This window comes from Euphorbia lathyris, chromosome 9 (assembly GCF_963576675.1).
Source record: "Euphorbia lathyris chromosome 9, ddEupLath1.1, whole genome shotgun sequence".
Classification (NCBI taxonomy): Eukaryota; Viridiplantae; Streptophyta; class Magnoliopsida; order Malpighiales; family Euphorbiaceae; genus Euphorbia; species Euphorbia lathyris.
Window position 1 is genome coordinate 16,784,333 of NC_088918.1, and position 20,423 is coordinate 16,804,755.

The 20,423-nt window shown below is 37.5% G+C and overlaps 2 long non-coding RNA genes and 5 other non-coding genes across 8 annotated transcripts; all 7 read right to left on the reverse strand.

Annotated features, from left to right (window-relative positions):
- Positions 1-650: 650 nt before the first annotated feature.
- LOC136207481 (uncharacterized) lies at positions 651-4,693 on the reverse strand. Of its 2 annotated transcripts, XR_010676632.1 has the most exons (3): positions 4,206-4,652; positions 3,370-4,030; positions 651-1,528 (listed from the first exon to the last, which is right to left on the reverse strand). It is a non-coding gene; the product is annotated as an uncharacterized lncRNA (long non-coding RNA). The 2 variants fall into 2 exon arrangements; XR_010676631.1 differs by lacking the exon at positions 651-1,528 and having other exon boundaries at positions 3,552-4,030; positions 4,206-4,693.
- On the reverse strand, positions 2,139-2,281 carry LOC136207817 (small nucleolar RNA snoR127). The gene has a single exon (XR_010676942.1). It is a non-coding gene; the product is annotated as a small nucleolar RNA snoR127 (small nucleolar RNA).
- Positions 2,936-3,081, reverse strand: LOC136207816 (small nucleolar RNA snoR127). The gene has a single exon (XR_010676941.1). It is a non-coding gene; the product is annotated as a small nucleolar RNA snoR127 (small nucleolar RNA).
- Positions 4,337-4,496, reverse strand: LOC136207866 (U1 spliceosomal RNA). The gene has a single exon (XR_010676952.1). It is a non-coding gene; the product is annotated as a U1 spliceosomal RNA (small nuclear RNA).
- An 11,095-nt stretch (positions 4,694-15,788) lies between the features above and the next one.
- Positions 15,789-19,964, reverse strand: LOC136205374 (uncharacterized). The gene is made up of 2 exons (XR_010675918.1): positions 19,670-19,964; positions 15,789-16,030 (listed from the first exon to the last, which is right to left on the reverse strand). It is a non-coding gene; the product is annotated as an uncharacterized lncRNA (long non-coding RNA).
- Positions 18,499-18,644, reverse strand: LOC136207815 (small nucleolar RNA snoR127). The gene has a single exon (XR_010676940.1). It is a non-coding gene; the product is annotated as a small nucleolar RNA snoR127 (small nucleolar RNA).
- On the reverse strand, positions 19,823-19,983 carry LOC136207779 (U1 spliceosomal RNA). The gene has a single exon (XR_010676906.1). It is a non-coding gene; the product is annotated as a U1 spliceosomal RNA (small nuclear RNA).
- Positions 19,984-20,423: the final 440 nt, after the last annotated feature.

Below are 20,423 nucleotides of genomic sequence, written 5' to 3' on the forward strand. Positions count from 1 at the left end.
AATCAAACCTCAATAGACTTGAGAGCGCATCCACATGTTATAGGCAACACGAACCAAATTGAGCCCTCTCGCGCCAGCCTCCTTTTGGTCCAATCTGCAACTTTTTATTTTCTCACATGCATAATTCTTCTTTATTATTATTTTATTTTGAAACTGCCAACAGGTACAAAGAACTTAATGGTTATTCAAAAAAAAAAAAAAGTATGTGATTAATTTCGAAAATTAAATTGACAAACGTTTGCTATTTGAATGATCCTTTCTTCTTCAATTCTGAAAGTAGAATTTCTGAAAGTAGAAAAATATACCGCCTTACAAAATCCTATATAATTTCATCCTCCATTTCTTTCTTTTGTTCTGTTCTGCTACTATGATATATGATTCTGTTCGACCAACGATTGACAACGACAAAAAAATTTGTCTTAAAAAATTGTCTCATAAAGACATCAACTTTTTCCTACTCGTGTTTTCTGTTCATTTGGAAGTTCAAAAGTATTATGTAATTTTATTTATTTTTTGTAGTTTCGAATAATAAAACAAATTTTTCTGTTATTTCTAAACCCTAAAATGCAATTGGATAATGATGTGTTGCTTGTCTATACAACTAAGAATATTAAGTGAGTTTGTAAAAGCATTAAAGTGTGTATAAGAAATAACTATTACTACTTTATTTGTCACACTTTGAAAATGTAAAATTTAAAAACAGTTTGAAAATTATGGATCTTGCAGATGCCAAATGCGCTGCATCTGACGCGTGTAAGACACGCCAGAACGGTGCGTGTGGCGCCATCAAAGGCAATTAAACTGCTTTTGATTGTGGCTCGCTAATTCCCTCGTAATTACCTATTTAGTACACAATAATTCCCTCCTCGTACTTTAAAATCTTGCTTTTGGAATAGAATCTCGCAAATCTATCAGTCATCGAACTCTGACATTCTAGACGTCTAATTGAAATGCCTGACTTGTCAAGAGCTCAAAACCTTTCGACTATACATTGTCGGAGGCTGTATAAATTTAAGAGATGTAACTCCATCTATTCAGTATCTGAAGAACCTTAAGCATTTGATTTTGCAACTCTGTAAGAATATTAGGAGTGTTCCCAGCACCAAGGCTCTAAAATCTTTGCCATTGCTTGACCTCAATGGTTGCTCAAATCTTGAAATGTTTCCTGAAGCTTCAATCTTCAAGCAATATAATACATTTATGGAACATCAATTGGAAAAACATCTGAATCAATCAAATTTCTTTCTAGACTTGCTAGTCAGTTTTCTGGAAAAAGCTTAGCTATGGAATATGAAATTTCTGGAAAAATACTTCTATGTGTCGGCAATGTCGGACTCTCTCCTCTGCCCATCCTTGCCAGAAAACATGAATCACAGTAAGAATTGTTTTGAGACTATTCATTCCTGGAAAGTTTCCATCTTCAGTAGAAAATCCATCAGAAATACTTGAATATGAACAGGTGACAGAGCAGAAAGCAGCAAGTGGATGGTGTCAAGCAACCTTGAAGAACTTTTACATAAAAGAGTTCCTAATAATCACAATTGCATAAAAGAGTAAACAATTTCTGACACGATAAACACGACTTAAATAGACAACTAGACAAACACAACAACATTCAGGGTTTCAGCTCGAATATATCATCCAACAAGTTGATTTGGCATAGGAGAATGTTATTCCACACATAATCACAAGGTTTACTAACTCACAAGTTGCATCAATTTATTGGTTGAGTGAATTACACTGTTCAGTTCATGGTTGGTAACTAATGGAGCTATACAGTCTATCAGCACAGATTCCATGTAACACAGAAAATGTGATCTTATACACTTCAGCTATCTTGCATGGATACGGAAACGCAAATTGAAACGGAAACAGATGCTGGAAATGTTATTTCTAAGAAAATTTAGGTAGGAAACGGTAATGAAAATGGAAAAGAAACGGACACGAAACGCGGAAAGGCTAACGAAGAAGAGTTACCCTGCAACATAGCTTCTCAACAATCACACGTCCATATCAAACATTACAATAACTAATCACTCATAAAACACAATGTGATTTGTTTAACGGCTTCTCAGCAATCACATTCCAACAGTGTCATATAGATGCAAAGCAAAAAATAAAAATAAATAAATGACTTCTCTGGTCAGCCAAGAACCAATCCCTAAATGATCAACAGAGGATGCACTTCTACATAAGGCACCATATCTAATGCTTGGTTGAAGAGATAGACATTGCCTTATGGAGCACATCTTTTTTCTGATTTGGCTAAACATCATTCCAGAGCTAGAGAGGTTTACAAACTAAGAACATTAGCTTCATTGGACTTAGGGGTGTGAATTTCTGAAACCACGACACGATTCTGACACAACAACACGATTTAGACAAACAGTTTGATACAGTTATTATTTGTATTCCATTCATATAATATACACTAAAACCCATTTTAACACTCCTAATTGAAAATGCCTCAGAAATGGTAAAGATGATTGGTATGAAGGGGCAAACAAAACAAAAGCTACCTCATCAGGGAACTCCAAGATAATTAACGTTTCATGGATCTAAATTCTAGCATTACAGGTGAACTGGGATCCCTCACACATAATCACAAGGCATATACTACTAAAGATGAAATGAAAACTCACAGGAGAAGTGAACAAGTTGCATCAATTTAGGGAATTACACCGTTCGATTCATGGTAACTCGTAGAGCTATACAGTCTATTACCACAACTTCCAAGTAACACCAGAAAACGTGATATTCTTATACGCTTCTCAGCAATCACACATTCATATCAGACATTACAATAATAAATAACTCAAATAAACACAATTTGATTTTGTTTAATCGCTTCTCAGCAATCGCATTTGCATTTCTTCCTACATACAGAGTAATATTCAATACTGCCATAGATACAAAGGAAATAAAGGATAATGAGTCTGGTCAGCCAAGAACCAATCCCTAAATGATCAACAGAGGAAGCACTTCTACATAAGGCACCATATCTAATGCTTCGTTGAAGACATAGACATTGCCTTATGGAGCACATCTTTTTTCTGATTTGGCTAAACAACATCATTCCAGACTGGAGAGGTTTCAAGACTAAAAACATTAGCTTCTTTGGACTTACGGCTGTCAATTTCTAATACCTCAACACGGTTTAGATGACCCCGTTTAATACAATTACATTTGTACCATATATAATCATGTGAAATATATAGATCACATAGATCACATGACATGATTAAGACACATAAATCACATAACATGATTAGAACACAATAACCCATCTGGATACCTCTAAATTGAATTGCCTTAGAAAATATGGTATAGATTGACTGATATGAAGAAGCAGAAAAAAACAAAAAATACCTCATTAAGGACTCCAAGATAATTAACGTTTCATGGATCTAAAGTTCTGGCATTACAGGTGAACTGCGACCATGAAGCACAGAAAGATTATACACTTAGAATCACAATGTAATTTAACTCAATGAAGGAACGGTTTCAGGATTGACACCTTTGAACTGTGTATCACCTCACGAAAATGAAAATTCACCCAACTATCACAATTTGCCATATGCATATTTGCAAGTTCCATCGTTGAATTACACAGATGCATAAATACAACAGGCCTATATCATTGAATTAACTTTACAGAAAAACTATAAATAAAAAACACGCACACACTGGAGTAATTTGTCTTTGGTATGATTTGGACCGAGACTATTAGATCTCCGGTTTAACATTTTGATTCTATTACAACAATTAACAAGAACGATCAGATCTCCATGACAGTTTCACAAGCACCGACGAGATGAAACTAATAGCTTCTTAAATGATTCATATACCCAAACAAAAACTTATTTTTCACACCTAATCAACAAAGAGACTTCAAACAACTCTCAACAAAACCTGAAAGGCATCTCTGCAACTTTACAGTTCGATGCCCAAGGCTGACTTTAGCAATGAAAGAGGAAGCTGAAACAAAAACGGCGAAGAAGCCAGTGATAAGTCAAGCCTTCACAGTCTCCTATAGAAAGAATAAAAACCCTAATTAATAAAAAAAAAAAAAACGCAAAAAATATGTCTCCAACACAGAATAAAAAACCCTAATTAATAAAATGCAAAAGAAGCAATTACATTATCAGGAAATACATGAACAAAACTAAACTAGTAAGCTGAGAAAATGCGAAACACGACCATACCTCATATCAGGATACCTACTTCCCTTAGCTTCAGAAATTAACGAACATAACCATTATCTAACCAAAAAAGCACTGCTATTAATCAAAATTACTGAAACTAGAAATGCACAAACACTGAAACTAGGAATGGACAGGGGCCGCGCGAACGCAGGCCCCCACAGTAACAAATTATGACGTAGGCTCTCCTACTTGAGGAGACCTTAGGGAAGCACCCCTCCAGAGTGCAATGGAGGTCACAACCCTAGGCCATGAGCCTTAAGGATCACCCATTGACCCCGTCCAGGTAAGTATGTTACTCTTTCGATCTATAGTTGTATTTATACTCTGCTGTTTCATTATCCTGCTGGTTACTTTCGATGTGGGATTGATTTTCTCTCAATAGTTTTCCTCTCTTGATACGCTCCGGCCTGGTATTGGAAATGCATAATAGCTAAAAGAATTAGTTGGGGAAACAGCAATGAATTATTTTGCCTTTTTTTCTTTTTGGTTCTTAGGATCCTTGGCTTTTTTTTTCCGTTTGATGGAATACCCGTAGCTATTATGAAATAATAACCAAGAAGTATATTTTAATTAAACAAAAATTTCAAATTACGGCCCTTTTTTTTAACAATCAATTGAATTTCAAATTATGAGCCTATTTTTTTTTATTTATTTTACAACCAATTAGTTTAAAGTAACACCAATCAGCAAAATGGTGAAATCATAATAAAATATAACTCACACGCTTCGTGACTGTCAGCAGAATAGGAATGTATGGTGATATCTTGTTCTGATTTGCCTGATGTTTGTCTTCTTTGCAAAACCGAATCTAGACTGGTTTTCATGGTGTCTCTAGGATAAGGAGCTAAACTCGATTAATAATTGGCAAATTACTTTTATCACTTGCTGCTGGCTCTTGTGGCGGTGGCGTAATTATTTTGTGTTTGATAGAAAAGAGGAAATCCCCTCTAATTTTTTATTGGTAATCCATTCGACTGCTAATGACTTTCAGGCGGCATGGAATAACTCGAGGGAAGGCAGTTGTAGGCCTTCTCGTGTTGAGGCTAATGTTCACTGGGTGAGACCTCCTGTGGAGTGCCTCAAACTTAATACCGATGGCTCGAGGATGAGTGACGGATCCATTTCGGTTGGCGGGGTCATTCGTGACTGTCATGGGGATTGGGTGGCTGGTTTCGATCAGAAGATTGGTAAAGGGTCCTCCTATGATGCGGAGTTTTGGGGCTCTTCTCTGGTATCTCTCTTGCTTCAAATAAGGGCTACCGTTTGATTGAGATTGAGTCGAATAATTCTAAGAGTGTGGATGCTCTTAATGGAGATGACATTGCTGGTTGCATTGGTCGGAATCTCTTTAAAGGTATTAAGTATCTTATCATGAATTTTGAGTGTGTTCGGGTTCGTCATGTTTTTCGAGAGCAGAATCAAGTTGCTGATTTTTTAGCTGGTATGGCTCATAATTTTGACTTCGGAGTCTCTGTTCTTTCTTTCCTGCCACATGAGGTTCGAAAGCTGCTGTTAGATGACCTTTTGGGTGTTAGCTTTCTGAGGATGATTTTGCCTTAGTCTTTTTTGTGTGTTTTCTTTTTATGTTTACGAAAAAAATAGAATTCATTATCTTTAGAATAGAATAAAAAAAAGTCATATGGTTATTAGGAAAAAGAATATATTTAGACTTCATAAATAAAGTCGTACAAATTTAGCCTTAATGTTAGCAAAATGGAGCAATTTCAGGCTCTATTAAGGGTAGAGTTCACATAAAGCAAATTTGTTGTTAACCCACAACAATGTCATATAAGTTCTCCCTGTATCCATGTGGCCAAGACGTGGGGTGCAAAACAAATTTAAACTCCACGTATAAATGTATAAAAGTATGTGTAATGTTGGAACTTTTATAGAGAAGGTAATTTCTAGTTTCATTAAGAGTAGATCTAACAAAATTTCATTATTATAAACACATAAATTTTTTTAATCTAATGAAATTGTTAGTTTTTTTTATTTTTGGGATAATTACTAATCTAACCCAATCAAAGACCCCAATTTACATATCTAACCCACCTTGTTTCCATTTTACCAAATTAGACATTTAAACCCATTTTGGACAAAACTACCCTTATTTTAGTTTGAACGTTCATCTCCTACCTCCCGCTGCTTCCACTTCAATTTCCTCACCTGACCTTTCCCATTCAACTTCATTGTGGTTCATCTTCTTCGGTTTCAGTTCGTTTCAACTGCATTTTACGTTTTGAATTCATCACTATATATAATCCGGTCGTTCTTCTCTGCATTTTCATTTTTATTTTCATCTCCTACCTTGGCTCGGCCTGTTTTCATCTACTGCGCGCGGAGGTTATGGCGAGAAAACGAAAGGCGACGGCGGCGGCAAACGAAGAGGAAGGACGGACGAAACATAAGGTAAGCATGCATCATCTTCTTCCTTGTTGTTTTCGCCATTAATGAAGCTCGAATGCGCTCGAATGCGATCATATTTTAACTGTATGTAAATATGGTCGCATTTGTTGCCTAAATGCGCTCAAATGCGACATTCAATTACGTGAACACCGTCGCATTTGTTACCTAAATGCGCTCAAATGCGACGAGCCATTACCTTAAACTGTCGCATTTATTACCTAAATGCGCTCAAATGCGACAAGCTACATCCTTGAATATTGTCGCATTTGAGCGCATTCACAGACGAATGCGACAAGATTGTAAGTGAGACAAGGAATTATACATAGAATATGTTAGATTTGTTAGTGAATTTAATATGTGTATGTTTAAAATTGTTACAGCATGATCCCAGGGAAGCCAAAAAGGGAAAACATAGTTCCATTTTCAAATATCCCAAGGCACCGCTTTGGATGCTCAAGTAACAGTGAGGTTTAATGTGGATTCTGGGGTCATGATAAAGGAGTACTTGAGTGAAATGCAGTTAGAAATGTATAGGAAAACATGTTTTGGTCAATATTTGGATATGAAGATTGCTAGTTTCTCTCCTGGAATAGTTCATCATGTCCTATCGCGAGAGATTAAACATAAAGAAAGTAAACACAGTGAGATGTGGTTCAAGGTGAGGGGAGTTGATATGAGGTTTGGAGATTGGGATTTTGGCCTGATAAGTGGTTTAAGGTTTGGGGTAAACATGGGAGAATTCATGGAAAGAATGTCTGAATTAGAGATGCCACATAGGTTGCGAAATAAGTACTTCAAGCAATACGAGACAATAACGACAATTAACTTCTTGGAAGTTTTGCAAAGTATAGAATGGAAGAAGAAGGATGCGACTGACAGATTTAACCAAGATGCTGTGATGATTGCCATGTTGTACTTTGTGCATGGCAATGTACTGGACAATGCTAACGATAGGCATGCAAAGGATTGGGTTTTGGATCTTGCAGATTATCCAAGACTGTTTAATGAGTTTCCATGGGGTACGTTGGCTTGGGAGGAGACATATAGGTTCTTGGACTGGGCCATTAGCAAAAGACTGAAACAATTAGAGGCAAATGCAGCGGGAAATAGGAAACGTGTTCCATATCAACTTATCGGATTTGCACACGTATTCCAGGTATGATTTGTGTATATATGTTTGGTGTATAAATGCGCCCGAATGCGATCACCAAAGTTACATCTGTGTCGTATTTAGTGTTGAATGCGCTCAAATGCGACAAGGTTGGGTTGCTAAACTTGTCGCATTTGAGCGCATTCAAATATAATGCGACAAGGTTGGGTTGCTAAACTTGTCGCATTTGAGCGCATTCAAATAGAATGCGACAAGGTTGGGTTGCTAACCTTGTCGCATTCGAGCGCATTCAAATGGAATGCGACAAGTTTATAATTCTTATCAAGGGATACCTCTTATTTGCAGAGTTGGATTCTTGAGTTGTGGAATGTGACTCATGCATATTACACAAGGAGAAGTGGCAACCCACTTCCACGTTTGCTGAGATGGACCCAGAGAATAGTCCCCTCAAACAAAGCAGTCGGAGAAACATTTTCTGTAAGTGGAATGAGATTTGTATGTTTCCATTTATTTTGTATTTGTTTACCAATACACTGCTATTTTTTTGCAATGTAAGGTTGGTGATCCTCTAGACGCGCGTCTTATGGTCGAGGATAAAGAGAAAGAGTTCGATTGGTACACGTATTTGGTGGACCATGTTGAAGGACGTGAAGTTGATATAGATGCAATATTTGCCCAAATAGGGAAAGGTAAGGAGAAGGTTGAAGGTGAGGAAGTGGAAGGTGATGAGGAGGAGGAAGGTGATGAGGAGGGTGATGGTGAGAAGGGACATGTTAAAGAGGGAGGTGATGATGAAGAGGGTGGTGAGGGAGCTGAAGATGATGAGGAAGGGGATGATGAAGTTGATAGATATATCATTGCATCACGGTCACAAACGACCGAGATAAATCAACTTCAGAAAGTTTTGATGGATGTGCTTGATAGGCATCATAGGTGGTGCAAAGGAGAATTTAGCAAGGTCGGTAGTAGGTTGGGCAGCCTAGAGGAACGAGTATCATTGATTGAGGGGGATATAAAAGACTTAAAGGCGATGGGTCGACCCAATACTAATCGGGAGAATGAGGAGGCTGAGACCAGTATTGTTCGGGAGGAGGTAGGCATGGTCCAAGAGGAGACAAGTAATGGAAAGGAGCAAGAGGCAGCTGTTATGGTTCAGGAGGAGTCAAGTAAAGATGGAAACGTTTAGAAGGAGGCAAACGTTCAAAAGGAGGGCGATGAGGTTAATAGGGGTGGAAATCGAGAGGAGGTCCAGAGTGTTATTGTCGTATTAGACGATTCTGTGCCCGATGAAGTTGTCCATCTTGATGATTCTGTTCCTGAGGAAGTTGCCCAAGTAGGGGAGGTTGTCCATGAAGTGCCAAAAGAGGTTGCACCAAAGTTGCAGCAAGTCCAAGAAGTCCAAAAGGTAGAAGTTGGTTGAATTTATACATGAAATCGTATCTCTGGGTCGCATTTTCTTATGGAATGCGCTCAAATGCGACAAGCTATTACCTGAAAGCTTGTCGCATTAGAGCGTATTCAAATGGAATGCGACAAGCTATTACCTGAATGCGTGTCGCATTGGAGCGCATTCACCTCCAATGCGACAGGCTATTACCTGAATTCTTGTCGCATTGGAGCGCATTCACCTCCAATGCGACAGGCTATTACCTGAAAGCTTCAAGGAGATAAGCTCATTACCATATTTTTCCTTTTGTAGGTGGTTTCCATAAAAGAAGATAAAAGTCCAATGAGGGGTAGAGGGACTGGGAAAGGTGAAGATAAGGGTCCAACCCGAGGAGGTAAAGTTCCAACCCGAGGTGGAGGCAGAGTTAGAGGTAGAGGGAGAGCAGGTGGAAAAGGTAAATGGGTTCCTAAGATGAGCTAGTATTTGAATTCACCGTTCACCGATCCATTAGCCTTATATGGTGGCCAATACATTGGCGGGTTTGAGGAAAGACTAGTTATTTGTAATGTTGATGATCAGCGCCACCGAATAGATGCATGTTTGATAGAGGAGCTAGATGCGTGGCTCAACGGGCCTGAATCAACTGAGGGAATACGTTTGGGTGGTTTAGATATGTACCTGCTTGAACCAAAGTTTTTCAATACCCTTCGGGCCGATGGGACGTATATATGCAATGAGGTAACATTAATCTATCCAATATTCCCTTTTCATTTGTAATTAGGTGTCTTTTACTATAGTATTAAAGGGTTACATAATCACTGTTGCAGCATATCACTGGTTGGTTCTATTTACTGAGACGACAGTCAGTACAAAATGAGGTGGATGCAGAATGGACTGCAATTGATACAGATTTTGTTGGATTAATGGGCCAAGCCATGTATATGAAGGGGTTTAATGAACCGGGGTGGGATAGTGAAGACTATTTCATACAAAGAGTAAAAGGTGATACAGATAATTTTGTTTGCCCTTGGCACACAGTGAAAAGATTGTTCATTCCGATCAACTACAAGCAAGAGCACTGGATCCTAGGAGTGTTAGAGTTGCGGTCTATGCACCTGCACATAAATGACAGCCTTATCTCAAACATGTCGAAGCAACCTTTGGATGCGTTCCTCCAAACACCCTTACAAGTCATTGTTAGAGTCATGGAATTGAGCGGCTATTTTGTAGATGGGCGTGAAAATGTGAGACGGATGATCACTTGGAGTAGAGTTACAGGGGTGCCACAACAAATGTCCGGCTCAAATGACTGTGGTGTTTGGACTTGCATAAACGCACAAGTCTTAAGTGGATTACATGATCTCCCACATGATGACTCATATGTATATCCATACAACTCTACGGATGGCACTTTCTTCCGTTTGCGCCTTGCAGTTGAGTTGTTTCATGGACGGTTGTTAGATTTCAAATCATATTGTAATAGCATGTTTTTTGTTGTATATTATGTTTTATTTATGTAAGTCTATTGTGTTGTATGTTCTCATTTAAAAACCTTGTCGCATTTGAATGGAATGCGCTCAAATGCGACAAGTAATATTCAAAAGGGAATTTTCTGAACCGCATTTGAGCGCATTCAACACTCAAATGCAACGAGGTTTGTTTCTAACCTTGTCGCATTTGAATGGAATGCGCTCAAATGCGACAAGTAATATTCAAAAGGGAATTTTCTGAATCGCATTTGAGCGCATTCAACACTCAAATGCGACGAGGTTTGTTTCTAACCTTGTCGCATTTGACTGGAATGCGCTCAAATGCGACAAGTAATATTCAAAAAGGAATTTTCTGAAAAAACAAAGTAAAGTTGGCTGCCCCATAGAATTATAAAGTCTTAAAACAAGCACAATGTTAAGGACAAATGATATTAATCAACTCGGTCATAAATGCTTTGAGGTAGTAGTGTTAGAACAACTTGCTGAACTTGAGATTACACTAGGAAGCCGTGTAGTGTTTGGAAGCATGGATGGACAATTCAAACGATTATGACCGATGCTCCCGCATCTGCTACACCTTGTGCGAATTACATCTTCACCCACTGATGGCCTTCTTTTCTGACTTTTTGGTCGACCAGCAGACCGCCCCTCCTTCTTAGGAGGAAGCACCTTCATAGGATTCTCGTTCATTTTCCATTCCGATTGGTGACCAAGTGGATATATCGAGTCACCCCATGCCAACTTAAGTGACTCGTTGGTGTAGTAACGATGCACCCATCTATAGGCGTTGTCCATCCCGTGTTTGGAAGCAACTTTGCATACGTGTTCACATGGAAATTGTGCTAGTTGCCATTTCCTACACGTACATGTTCCTGCATTTAAATCAACAAATCCCCCCTTTACCCGATCACCGATTTGAAAGGTGTGATTATCCATAGGGAAATACGAACAACGTACTGCTGCCCCTACACGCTTTATCATCTTTTTTCCGGCAACTTGGCCAAATACCCCACACGTTCTTCTGCAGAAACATATTAATCTCATAAATAGTTATGTATGATAAATAAAATAAAATAAAAGACACGTTTATAACCTGCTTCTGTACGCCTCTCGTAAAACCATTTCTGTAGTATCATGCGTATGAACTCAACCAACATTGTTATTGGTAGACGTCTAGCCTCCACCATTAACGCGTTGAATGATTCTGCAACATTCGTGGTGATAATGTTATACCGATGACCACAGAAGAATGCACGTGACCATTTCTCTTTTCCAACTTGCAGTAAATAGTCGGTAGCACCAGAATGTAGTGAACGAAGTGTTGCAAAGTTTTCCTCAAAATCAGATACCCGATAGGATTTTGCACATTTCCAAAATGCCTCATCTATCTTACGAATTCCACAAAATTTGGCCTTCACATTTTGTTGTAGATGACGAGCGCATGCCCCATGTACAGCATTAGGAAAAACCCAAATTAACTACATGTATAATGCTCTAATTTCGATCTGATATAATGGCTAGATCTTCAACATCGTGCAGACACTCTTTCAATTTATTCATAAACCAAAGCCATGATTCATTACTTTCTTTCGGGCCAACACCAAATGCAATAGGAAAGATCATTTTGTTCCCATCAATGGCAACTGCAATGTATAATATGCCGGGATATTTACCTTTTAGAAAAGTTCCATCAACGGCTAAGACAGGTCGAATATGTTGTTTAAAACCTCTCAATGAAGCACCCATAGCCATAAAGAAAAATCTAAATTGATCATCATTATCTGTCTCTATATGTGTCACGGTTCCCGGATTTGTACTCTTCAACATCTCACAGTAGTCCGGTAACAACATGAACGATTCTTCCGGCGAACCACTCTGCGCTTCCAATGCCCAGTGTCTTGCTCTCCAAGCTTGCATATAAGAGAGATTAACAGAAAAATCTCGTTCAAAATCAAAAACAATATCCTTTGGTCGATGCACCTGATTTTCCAAATCAAACCTATTTCGGAGTAGTATCCCTGCAACATGTTTCCCCGCTTGCCTATGGTGCGGACATATCTGATCTCTCCCACAAGTGTGCATGTCCATACCATCCATTCTTGAAAGCCTGAACAAATTGGAACCTGGAATGACGATCCCTCTAGCCCTCCATTTACATTTGTCCACATCCTTACATTTCACCTCAAACAAAGACTTGTTTGATTTGTAAACCTTCCATTCAAACGAATTTTCAATTGCATATTTTTCAAGTGAATCTTGCAATTCAACTTTGTTTGAAAATATATCATTGACCCTCAAAGTAGTCCCTCTGTTTGATTGCTTAGGTGCAATCATATTCACGGGCACATCACATGGCTTTGGACACCATCGAAATGGATCAGTCATCCTTTTCATTCTATCTTCATCACCATCCTCATATGGGATACGTTGGACGCATGCAGATTGCTTAGCTGTTTCATGAACACTTTTAACAGGAATTTCATTCAGAGTGATATCTTCATTCTCCACATTGTCACCATTATCGTAACAATAATCATTATCATAATGCTCATCATAATGATCATGATTATCATTATTCAGATAATCATCACTATTGTAGTTCTGATAATCGATACCATTTCCACCATCGTTGTCATCCTTACCATGTATAGGAGCATCCAGTTCGATGGTGGGATCATTACTTACTACTTCCGTTGGTTTGCTTTGACCAACATGTCCATCCTTGTTAACATGTCCATCCTTGTTAGGTCGCAATGCTGAAGCTTCTGTTGTTCGCATGTTTAGAGTAACATACAATGGAATCAAATCGTCGGATTCATTCGGCAATACTCTATGAATCCCATGGCATCTTCATCGTCATCAATATGTGCTATCCCACCACGCAGTTTATTTGGACCATATGTCGCCTTCATGGACATTTGGAGATCATACGAAGTTGAATCAACGCGAAGTGCACCATAAACTTTCTCTTTCAACTTTTGCAAGTCAATCTCTGTTGGCAAAACCAACAACTTTGCTTTACCACCCACGTATGTCATCACAGTTCCTTCTGTGGTCCACAGTCTGTTCCAAGATAAAAAAACATGTACACCTCTCTTTGGTTGACATACTTCTACATTTAGTAAAATGGACACGTGATCAAAACATAATAAAGCCAATTCATATGTAAATGATGCTCAAATGCGACATGATACACCAAAATGTGACTCAAATGCGACAAGCTATACCAAAATGCGACCGCCAAATGCGACATGCTACATCAACTGCGACCGCCAAATGCGACCGCAAATGCGACATGGCTATGAATGCGACAAGCTATATGTTAGTCCTTGTCGCATTTGATTCTCTGTGTCGCATTTGAGCACCAGAATGCGACACATCGGGCGACAATGGCGGAATCGAAAAATGTCAAGATTCAAACAGATGCATTCGAATACCAACTGTGTATTTCTAGTAATGTGTATGAAAAATGAAGATTTACATGAACTTGAATGGAGTATGGATGTGCTTAGATCTTGGGTTGAGTTGATGAATTTTGCTGTGAGAATGTGAAAGTAAATGAAAGGGAAGGAGGAGATGGTTGTTATATAAGAATAAGGGTAGTTTTGTCCAAAATGAGTTTAAATGTCTAATTTGGTAAAATGGAAGCAATGTGGGTTAGATATGTAAATTGAGGTCCTTTATTGGGTTAGATTAGTAATTATCCCTTTATTTTTTTATTGTACTTATAATAACACATGTGAATATGTGGAGATCTTGTCTTAATTAAACTATGTCAGATCTTTATAAGAACACAATTGGATCCCCTACAGTGAAATTTTCCCACTACGTTATCATTGGTGCGGTGAGCGTGATAGTGATAATCCACATCGAAGTTCATCGGATATATTTCCATTGAATCGAACATGGTATCCTCAGGGATAATAGATTATTCCCCTAGTCAGATATATTATGTCTTTTCTTTATAATGATTCAGAGTCAGATTACCCTTGTCTACATTAGGAGTCACCACTCCTACCTAAAAAGGTCCAACTTTCTTCACAAATGTAACTTTATCGATCTTAGCGTTACTCTACTATTTTCTTTATTCATGACTCTTTACACCAGATCTGACTTCAGCGTAAAAATATCCTTCATCGGATCCAACCAAACCTTATCTTTGTAGGACAAGAGTGATATCTCTTATTTAGGACAACCAAATACATCCTTATAATTGCTTATAATTGCTATCTAGATCTTCCTAATCAGACTACCAAATCCTATACAAACGAATTTTCTCGTACATTATCAAAATTTAATCAAAATACTCTTAATAAAAAAAATTGTTCTTACAAAAGCAGATATTCTGAAAAATTGTACAGAATACATTATGTAAGAAATTAATAAAAAAAAGTTAACTATCTATTTAGATTTAAACTTTATTTAAATTATGAACCCTAATTAGTGATTAAATTTTAATACATGGTAAGATAGACATGTATTACATACACTTGAGTCTCTTAGACCAATAGGTCGAGAATTCAATTCCTAACAACCTCATTTGTTGACTAAATTTCAACAAATGATAAGACAAACATGTATTATCGCTCAAATCCAATTAGCATTTACGTGCATAATGTTTAGAAATTAATATAAAAACTATTATACGGCATTGAAAGCAAATTCTATAAACAATCTCTCGTGTCTGATCATGGAATGTGTTGACATTGTTGGGTTGTATTTATAGTTTAGATATGTGATAAAATTGACAATCAAATCAGGGTCTTAGAGAACTAAATAAGGGTGTCAAACGGCAAAAAGTTACTAAGTTTAAAAATGTGATAGGTCAAGTATAAATAAAAGGTGTAATTATACGAGTTGGAGATCCTCCATTTGACATGGAGAAACCAGATACTGTCATGGAACCGATTGAACTAAAAGCTCGAACTGATAGTTAAGACCCAATCATATATCTTATATTACTCTCTGACACACCCCCACACGCAAATGCCCCTTGGGCTTGCAGCGTGCACAACACAGGCCCATCCCGCCATGTGTTTTATTTCCACAAATTAATGAGGTTGCCGGGACTCGAACCCTCGACCGTCTGGTCCTAGCGGACCTGATACCATGTCATGGAACCGATTGAACTAAAAGCTCGAACTGATAGTTAAGGCCCAATCATATATCTTATATTACTCTCTGACAGATGCTTCTAATAATTTGCCGTAATTATACATTAAGCCCAAAATGAAATAACAAGATCATGCATGTGAGCAAAATAACAAACTAAATTTCCTGCCAAAATGGTAGCTTATGGTCTGCTTCTGCTGCTGCTTCATTCTTCTTCAATTACTACAACCCTTTCAAGCTGAAGAAAAATCAAAGAGTAGTCCAGCTTGCACAAAACAGGGATCAGCTTGCCAACTCCATCATTCTTAAGCTCCACCAGCTACATATATGCACAAATATAACTATACACAAGCCTGAATCACTGAATTAACTTTAGAAAAAGGTAAAGAAAGCAAATCTAAAGTAATGTGTCCGTTTGTATCATTTCGAAAGAGACTAATATTTTGATTCTGTTAAAATAATTGACAAATGAACAAGCATCAGATAACCATGATTTCAAGTGCCTTGATTTCACAAGCATCAATCTAATGAAACTATAACTTCTTTAGTTATATACTCAAAGCAAAAACTTCTTTTTAACGCCTAAAAGTTAACGAAGGGAGTTTAAACAACTTAAAGGGCGTCTCCGCAATTTGACCTTGGAATGCCCCAAGACTGTCTAGTAATGAAGAGGAAGCTGAAACATTAACGACAAAGCCAGTACAGTAAGCAATCAAGCCTTAACATAGTGCCTAACACTAAGTATCGTAACCAGATTGATAAAGAGAGTTAAGTGATTATTCGAATATCATCTTCCTAGAAATGCAGAATAAGTAATAGCCTACCATAATAAATAAACAAACTAACAATAGATTTCATAAAAAGGATGAAAAAGACAGCAAACAAAGCAAGAAGTATACATAAAGCTACACGTATGGATACTGGAGAATAATAAAAGGACTATACCTTAAAGGCTTCTAGAGAATAATAAACTTGACAGTTGGACGAGAACCGAATAAACTGTGCTTACTGCTTATATGGCGAATTGCTGATCAGTTTTGACGCGCTAGTATTAAACCTAAAATAGAATTGCACGCTGGGTATTACGGTACGAGAGAAAATCTTGTGTACACTTAGCGCGAAGGAACAAGCTTCAACACATAAATAATGGTAGAACAAAAGCTTCATCCTTGGCTCATCGTTTAATACATCCTTCAAAGGATACGGAATCCAAAAAGAAAAACTGAAACTAGAGATGAACGAGGCTGCTCGAATGGAGAATACATATTCAGAACCTCATTATAAAAACCAAATATAAGCATCAGCAAGAAGAAACTAGATCAAAATGTAAAGATCAGTTCAAGAAGACACAACGGATCAACAAATCGTCAAGATTCAGATAGTAGATGTGTGCACAATAATAATTTAATGAACTCCCTAGAAAATCAGCTACGATTAAGAAGAGCAGGAGAAGTAAACAAGTATATCTCAATCACTGCTTGTATCAACTAATGATTAGTTCACACATAATCACAAGGCATACTAGAATAAAATTACAAGGAATAGACAACCACATCGCATCCACGAACTGACACATGCATTTCTGCTCATAAGTATTCAGCCATAATAAATCAAGGATCCACTAATGGATTATTTTTCCACCAGCCAGATCTTCATAGGGCTAGATTTTTAATCAATCACTCACATTCCCAGTAATAGTCAATGGATTTTGTTAATACGCTTCTCAGGAATGGCATTTGCATTTCTTCCTACATATAGAATAATAATTACCATTGCCATTATATACGGAGCAAAAAGAAGATAATGACTTTGGTCAGCCAACAACCGATCCATAAGTAATCAATGGAGGACGCAGTTCTATATAAGGCATCATATCTAATGCTTGGTCAAGGTTATGAGAGGCATATGTCCCTCTGCAATAACTAACCCAAGCCTTAAAGGCACTGCCTTAAGGAGCACAACTCTTTCTGATTTGATAAATTAGAGAACTATATGATTCTTTATATATGTGAGGCAATGTATACATAATAAATATTGTCTAACAATACACTGAAGTAATTTGTTCTTTGGTCGATGGAGACTTTTACATCTCCCGTTTAATATTTTGGTTCTGTTACAGCAATTAACAAGAACATGGCTCAGATCTCCATGACCATTCCGAAAGCATCAATGTGATGAAACTATATTTATATACCCAAACAAAAACTTCTTTTAGCACTTACTAATCAACAAAGAGACTTTAAACAACTTTGAATTCCCAAAGCCGAGTAAAGCAATGAAAGAAGAAGTTGAATCACAAATGACTAAGCCATGAACCCTAATCGATAAAGAAAAGCAAAATAACATCCTATCCAAATTGAATAATACATCAACAGGAAATAGTATTTGTTTGGATACTGAGAAAAAAAAAAAAAAAAAAGGCGGCCCGGTCGCACTATTGGTCACGCGACAACAACGTTTACCGTTGCGCCAAGGCTCGCCCTCTGTTTGGATACTGAGAAAATAAGAAAAATGACTATACCTCCAAACACTTAACTGAGCAATAGGCCAACGAGGAATCCAAGGTTGCACAGCACATGGATTATTTGAAAGCTATTAAGAGACAAGAAACATAGTGATCCCGAACCATATGACAATCAATGTCAACGTGATTGTGCTTGGTTTTCTCATGAAAAAACGAATTTGCAGCTGTATCCGCTACTCAATGCGATCCCATTTGCATTTCTTCGTACATGCAGATTAAAAAGGAATATTGCCATATATGCAGAGCAAACAAAACATAATGACTCTGGTCAGCCAACAACCAATCCCTAAGTGATCAACAGAGGATGCGCTTCTACAAAAGGCACCATATCTAATGCTTGGTTGAAGACATAGACATTGCCTTATGGAGCACATCTTTTTTCTGATTTGGCTAAATAACATCATTCCAGAGCTGGAGAGGTTTCAAGACTAAAAACATTAGCTTCTTTGGACTTAGGGTTGTGAATTTCTAATACGAAAATTTACATGATCTGTTTTGATACAAGTACATTTTAATTCCATTTGTACCATATATAATAATGTGAAATATATAGATCATATAACACAATTAGGACATGATAACCCACTTTGACACTTCCAATTGAAATGCCTGATATGGTAAAGATTGATTGGTATGAAGAGGAAAACAAAACAAAAAGTACATCATCAGGGACTCCAGGATAATTAGCATTTCATGGATCTAACATTCTGACATTAAAGGTGAACTGGGACCATGAAGCCCAGAAAGATCACTTAGAATCACAATGTAATATAACTCACCGAAGGAACGCTTTCTCAGAAGATATGGTATTGGTATGAAGAGGCAAACAAAACAAAAAATACATCAGGGACACCAAGATAATTAACATTTCATGGTTCTAAAATTCTGACATTACAGGTGAACTGTGACCATGAAGCACAGAAAGATCACTTAGAATCATAATGTAATATAACTCAATGAAGGAACGGTTTCTGGCTTGAACTGTGCATTACCTCACGAAAATGAAAATTCAGCCAACTATCACAATTTACCAAATGCATATTGCAAGTTCCATCGTTATTCAGCTTCACGAAATGCACAGATGCATAAATACAACAAGCCTATTTCATTGAATTAACTTCACAGAAAAGCTATAAAAAAGAAAAAGAAACACTGGAGTAATTTGTCTTTGGTATCAGATCTCCATGACCTTTTCAAAAGCACCAATGTGATGAAACTAAAAATTTCTTTAGTGATTCATATACCCAAACAAAAACTTATTTGACACACCTACTAATCAACAGAGACTTTAAACAACTTCCAATTTGAGGTAAGAAAACCTGAAAGGCATCTCTGCAACTTTACCATGCCCCAAACCTAACTTTTGCAATGAAAGAGGAAGCTGAAACACAAACCAAGAAACTAACTGCTGAAAAAATACGAAAAACCTGATACCTCCAAAAGCTTCTTCAGAAGAATAAACTTGAGCAGCGTAGGAAAACTTCACCTCTTGCTACAATCAGCCAGCTTAAGACATTAAAGAACATTTTTATCATCTACACAGAAAAGCCCAACTATTGATCAACAAGGAAATTAAAACTGGAATTGATAGGGGCCGCGCGAACGCAGGCCCCCACGGCAACAAATTATGACGTAGGCTCTCCTACTTGAGGAGACCTTAGGGGAGCACCCCTCCAGAGTGCAATGGAGGTCACAACCCTAGGCCATGAACCTTAATGATCGCCCATTGACCCCGTCCAGGTAAGTATGTTACAACTTCGATCTCCAGTATTATTTATACCTGCTGCTTCATTATCCTGCTTCGTTATTTGCGATGTGGGATTTGCTCTCACTTCTTTTCCTCTTTTGATACGCCCTGGCCTGGTATTGGAAATTCATAATAGCTAAAGTAAAAATTCAGTTGGGGGAAACAGCAATAAATTACTTTAACTTTTTTCAACCAAGAAATAGTATATTATAATTTCCAAAAAAATAAAAATAAAAATTTCAAATTAGGCCCCTACATTTTTTAAACAATAGTCTGAACTGGTGGAATCATAATCCAATTCCTTCTATAAAAAAAAATCTTGTTGTTATTTGGAAACAACGTATTAGAACTCACGCATAAATTTAGCTCTCTAACAATGTCACATAAATTCCCTCCGTGTCTGTGGAATTTCAAGTAAGACGTGATAAGGTACAAAATTAG